This window comes from Felis catus, chromosome X (genome assembly GCF_018350175.1).
Source record: "Felis catus isolate Fca126 chromosome X, F.catus_Fca126_mat1.0, whole genome shotgun sequence".
Classification (NCBI taxonomy): Eukaryota; Metazoa; Chordata; class Mammalia; order Carnivora; family Felidae; genus Felis; species Felis catus.
Window position 1 is genome coordinate 100,447,145 of NC_058386.1, and position 6,062 is coordinate 100,453,206.

At 42.2% G+C, this 6,062-nt stretch overlaps 1 pseudogene; it reads left to right on the plus strand.

The window, feature by feature from the left end:
* The first annotated feature begins 3,100 nt into the window (after positions 1-3,100).
* LOC111558884 lies at positions 3,101-3,211 on the plus strand (annotated as a pseudogene).
* The last annotated feature ends 2,851 nt before the right edge of the window (positions 3,212-6,062 follow it).

The following is a 6,062-nucleotide window of genomic DNA, read 5'->3' on the forward strand; positions in this document are numbered from 1 at the left end:
GTAGCTGCGTGGATTCAAATCCAAGCTCACCGCTGCGAGCCATGTGACTTTTGGAAAGTTACTTAACCTTCTGTACCTCCGTTTTCCCTTTGTCTACAAAGAGGAATAATAATAAAGCTACATCCGTAAACTGGGAATAATAATAAATTATAGATTTTACAGATTTTTATGAAGATTAAATTAAAGCTAGAAGCACTTAGGCCACTGCCTGGCACATGCTAGGAATTGCTATGGCAACATTCAGCCTTCTGGGGTTACCTCTCCACGGCTCTGATCTCTCTGGCAACCTGCTCACAAATTCCAACCACTTTAGTCGGTCCCAGAATTGTGATCTCTGCCTCTTCTGCCTACCATTCTCTGCTTGGGTTCCGCCATCCTGGGAAACACAGCCAGGGAAAACATTTCCCCCTGGGTAGAAGCTGGACCTGAATCATATACTTCCTGTCTCTCTCAAGGATTGCAGTCCCACCTGGATCACTGTCACATACCTGTCAATAGTTGTTTTACGTATTATAGATCTAAAAAATTTCCAAGCTGTGTATGAAAATCTATAATCTCATTTAATCTTCACGATAGCCACAGGAGATATATACGTCCTAATTACAGAGGAGGAAACTGAATAAGGGAGAGATTAAATAACCTATCCGTGGTTATGAAGCTCGTAAGTGGTGGAGTCAAAATTTGAAACTTGACACTTTTATTCTGGAGCTCAGGCTCTCAACCAGTACACTATACTGCCAACCTGGAAACATTTATTAAAATTAAAATGTGCATAGCTTTTGACTCAGCAATCTCACTTCTGAGAATTTATCCATCAGACATAAATGCACTAGTATATCAAGATATATATGTAAATGTGTTTATTGCAGAATTTGTAATACTTCTAAAAATACTGAAGCCAGTCTAAATCTGATAAGAGACTTTATAAGGGAACGGTTGAATAATTAAAGCACCTTTGTACATACCATGGAATATTACACGACTATTAAATGAGATTAATATGTATCGAATTGAGGATGTGCAGGACATATTAAAAATGAAAAGCAAATTCCAGAATAATATGCATAGTGTGACTCAGAAATGACTCAGCTAATTTATGGCTCCCGCATAGACCTCTCTCCGGAACTTCAGGCTTCCCACTCAACGTTGCCTCTTAAAGTCTCAAAAGCAGTGCAAATGCAATATGTCCAAATCTGAACTCAGAGTTCTCTATGCCCAAACCGAATTGTTTCCAGTGTCCTCTTTCCTAGTTAATGCATCGTCATACGTCCGGATGTGTGAGCCGGAAGCCCAGGACTTGTGCCTTTGACATCTCCCTCCCACTCGTGTCGTCTTCCCCCCAGCGCACGTTTCCCACACTACACACGTGTCCCACTCATCATCAAGCTCTGTTGATTTTATATCTGCAATCTATTTTCATTGTTTCCAATGCCGCCACTCCCAGGCAAATCGCTAGTGTCTCTCACTTGGATTGCTGCAGTATTCTCTAATCCAAACACAGGTAGCCTCTCCATATCAACTCTAGCCCTCTTTAATTCATCCTCTACCCTGCATTGTGAGAGCAAAGAACTGTCAATTTGGAAAGCTTTTGCCCTCAGCTCTTGATCAGACAAAAACAATGCAGCATTACCATAATCACAGTCTAAAGAATTCAATTGCCTTTTGTTGTGAAAAGTAACAAAAGCTTTAGCATCTGGAAACATTTTGAGTCACCCATGGCCTCCCCTAATACACTGCGCCCTGCGCCACCGCCACCGTGCACAGGAAATGTAACAACAAAGGGCATTTTAAATTCTTCCCAAAGAGATATCCTTTCCCAGGGGTGGAGGGGTATGGAAAGACTTTCTTTCCAGGGAACTCCTCTAGCAACTATGCCCCGTTTATTCTCTCTCCATTTTGGCTACCACCTCGTAAGTTCTGCAGTGGAAAAAAATTCTTCTCGCATTCTACTCACCTTGTATAAATGTATAGCCTGAAAGACCCTAAGAACTCAAAGGCCTCCTCCACTTAGCATGGGCTTCTGACCTGGTTTCTAATTCCAAGTTCTTCTGATTAGAGCCCCAGTATTCCTGCCGGGCTCAGCTCCCTCCCCTGGATCTCCAACCATCGGCAAGGATTCTGCTACCAATTCATGGAGCTCCCAAATGCACCTGTCTGCTGAGCCTTGAGGACCCACTGCCATGTGCCACATCTATCTTTCTGACACACTAACACAACAAGGTACACTGTAGTGTTGACCGTCGCTTGAATCCTACTGAGAGAGCTATACCTTCAAGCCAAACCCAGGTTCCGCATCCTGGAAAGTTCCCTCAATGACTGCCCATTCTCCTTGGGTGGGTTTCATGCCAGGTCTCGGGACTTGACAGTAGTTCCAGATGGGACGCATTTGTCATGACTCTTTGAAATACTGGGGAGCTCTGGAGATGTGGGCAAGATGGCAACAACACTTCTCAGTTGACCAGTTCAAGCTCTATAAAGGAGTCTCATTTAACCTTTACAGAACTTCCCACCTTCTGATGCACTCAAAACATTAACGATAATTCAATACGTATAACGTTATTTTGCATTTGTGTGATTTTCACTTCTTCCAAGCATTTTCAAGTTGTTATTCTTATTTGCACCTGCTATTTTATTGGATTTCATAAGCATTTTAGAAGATCAGTAAAGTATTAAGTGAATTATAAACCTTTTATTTTTTTAATTTTTTTTTAACATTTTATTTATTTTTGAGACAGGGAGAGACAGACCATGAACAGGGGAGGGTCAGAGAGAGGGAGACACAGAATCTGAAACAGGCTCCAGGCTCCGAGTTGTCAGCACAGAGCCCGATGCGGGGCTCGAACTCACGGACTGCGAGATCGTGACCTGAGCGGAAGTCGGCCGCTTAACCGGCTGAGCCACCCAGGCGCCCCGAATTATAAACCTTTTAAGGGCAAGGACTGACTCATGCCATTTGAATCCTCCCTGGTATCCAGTAGGGTGATTCTATACAAAGTGAGTGCTCAGTGATTAACTACCAACTTAATATTCTCTCCATTTCATAGATTCAGAAAGCCATGCTCAGAGACATTAAGCAACACATCTAAAGTCCCCACAGCTAATCGCTTCTCGGCCTTTTGGCTAAGATCAAGTGTAGTATCTGTTCTTATCGGTTTAAAGTCTCACAGCCAGTTAGTTCCACGCCTCATTCCAGGCCCAGTGCTCACTCCATTAGACGAATTGTTCTCAGACTATGCTCCATGGAAATTCTGACTTGTGCAGGGAATATGCAGGTGAGGCCGAGTAGAGAGCACACGGCTGCTCCAATCAGAGCATCTTCACAGTCATCCATTTTAGACTTTGAGGTTTTGTGTCAGATTTTACTTGAATCAGTTATTGTGCTACTATTTTTTTTCTTAAGAAAAAGCAGTCATGGGGCGCCTGGGTGGCTCAGTCAGTTAAGTGTCCAACTCTTGATTTGCAGCTCAGGTCATGAACTCAGGGTCGTGCGATTAAGCCCCTCATCAGGCTCCTTGCTCAGAGTGCGGAGCCTGCTTGGGACATGATCTCACAGTTTGTGACATCGAGCCCTGCATCAGGCTCCATGCTGACAGCGTGGAGCCTGCTTGGGGTTCTCTCTGTCTCCCTCTCTCTCTGCCTCACTCTCTCTCACCTTCTCAAAATAAATGAATAAACATTGAAAAAATAAAAGAATGCAGCAGCCCTGCCCTCGGGATAGGGACTCCACAGCCCTAGAAAAGTACTCCACATCCCTGATAGACACTCAGAATGTGCAAATGTGTTTAGGCCATAAATAGTTAATAAAAGTTACCGTTGAGGGTTTCAGGATGATTACAGCTACTATTTTGGAGTTCAACCACCTAGCATGTTTTGTTGCCTTAGTTACTATGAAGCATCTTAAGCTCAAGAGAGAAAGAGAGAAAAGAAGCATGCTCATGAGTGGGGGCTGTGTAACAGTGAAGTATGGATATTGGCATAAGGGGCACTCCAAAACCAAGTGCAGACGACATGAATAGGCAATTCACAAAATAAGAATGGCCAGAGAGCATATAAAAATGCTCATTCTGTCCATAAAAAACACAAGCAAAAACAATGTGATTTTTTTATTGAGAAAATTAGCAAATGCTAAAAAGAAATGGGTAACAGCCAGAATTAGTGAGATCCAGGGAAATGTACACTCTTGCATATTGCTTGTAAGAGCATAAATTGATAAAACTTTTCTGGAGGAAAATTCAACAATAAGTAGCGAAAGTCTTAACAGTTTGCATATCATTTTTAATGTTTATTTTTGAGAGAGAGTGAGCAGGGGAGGGGCAGAGAGACATGGGGACAGTGGATCTGACGTGGGTTCTATGCTGACAGCAGCGAGCCCAATGCGGGACTCGAACTCACAAACTGTGAGATCGTGACCTGAGCCAAAGTCAGAGGCTCAACCAACTGAGCCACCAACGTGCCCCACAGTTTGCATGTCTTTTGACTCTGCCACACCATATAGGAATTTATTCTGTAAAAAGAATCATAAATGAAAACAAAGATGGATGTTAATTGGGCTTCACTACAGCATAATTTTCCATAGTGAGATATTAGAAACAGTTGAAATAGCAATATTAAGGGATTGACTAAATAAATTATTTTATATGTATACATGCAGCTATTAAAAAGCAAATTACAGAAGATTTAATGGCATGGAAAATGTTTAAAGACATATTTTCAAAACATAGTGAGTTAACAATCTGGTTGCAAAATAGTATGTAGAGTATGACATATTTATTTACATGTTTATAGTAACCATTAAGACTATTCATAAATATTTTCACATTCTCCTTTAAGGCATGTAGTACGATTGTGCTTCCCAATCCTTTTGAAGATACATATGGTCATGCAACATAACTGGAATGTGAAATGTGAGGGGAACATTTAAAGGCCAGTGATCAATGTGCCACACGGCCTTTGCCTGCCTTGACAATCGTGGAAGCATGTGTTGAAAAGAGTCTTCTATCAGCCTGGGTCTCCTAAGTGACCATAATGTGCAGAGGTTCCCTGCCCACATAGACTGGATATGTAAAAACCTTTTATTGTATGAAGCCATTGATATTTGCGGGTGGTTGTTATCACAACATAGCCTAGCCCATCCTTGCTCATACCGTGTGGTGGGGACACGTGTGTGCATGTGTGTGTGTGCATGTTCGTGTGTATTGTGGGCAGAGAGAGAGAAGGGAGGGGAGGAGAAGGAGGGGGAAGACTAGAGACTTCTACACAAAAAGAATAACAAATGTATGATTTTCATTTTCGTATGTTTATATGCCTTCTAAATTGTCAACAATGAATATAGTTTTTATATTAAGAGGAAAAAAACAGTGTTTTTTTAAAAATTTGTGGAAAATTACTTCTTCCTATTCTCATCTACCTTGTCCCTTCAAAGACTTCTATACCATCCTCCTGAGTCCCTAAGACAGGAGTATGAGCTGTGTGACCCTAGGAAAAGCATGTAGTGTCTCTTGGGTTTCCTCCTACCTCGATGGCTTCCATTTCACAATTTCCTTTCCACACTCTACCTCATCTGCCCAATGTTTCGGTGTTTGTGTACTTTAGAACTTGGTACTGAACCCTTGCCTTTTCTCTGTCTACTCCTTTTCCCTAAGTGAGTTCATCCGGTCCTCTGGCTTTGAATGCCATTTATATACGGCTGACTTCCAAATACGTATTTCTGGCCCAGACCTTTCTTTTGAGCCAGTCTCCTAGCCAATTACCTACTTTACCATTCCACTTGGATATCTCACGAACATCTCAAACTTAACATGGTTAAGCAGAACCCTTGGATCAACACTTTCACTTCTGCCAAAGCCTCTTCTCTCCACCTACCTTGTTACCTCCCTATTCCAAGCTCCCACCATTTGTTGCCCCGAGCATTGCAAAAATGTCCTAATTGGTCTGCAAATTCCATTCCTACCCACCCTTCAACTCATTCTCTGTATAGCAGCAAGAGGGCCCTGAAATGGAGGTCATGTCCTTAACCTACTTACAGCCCTTCAGTGCATTCCTACTACCCTGAGAATAAATCT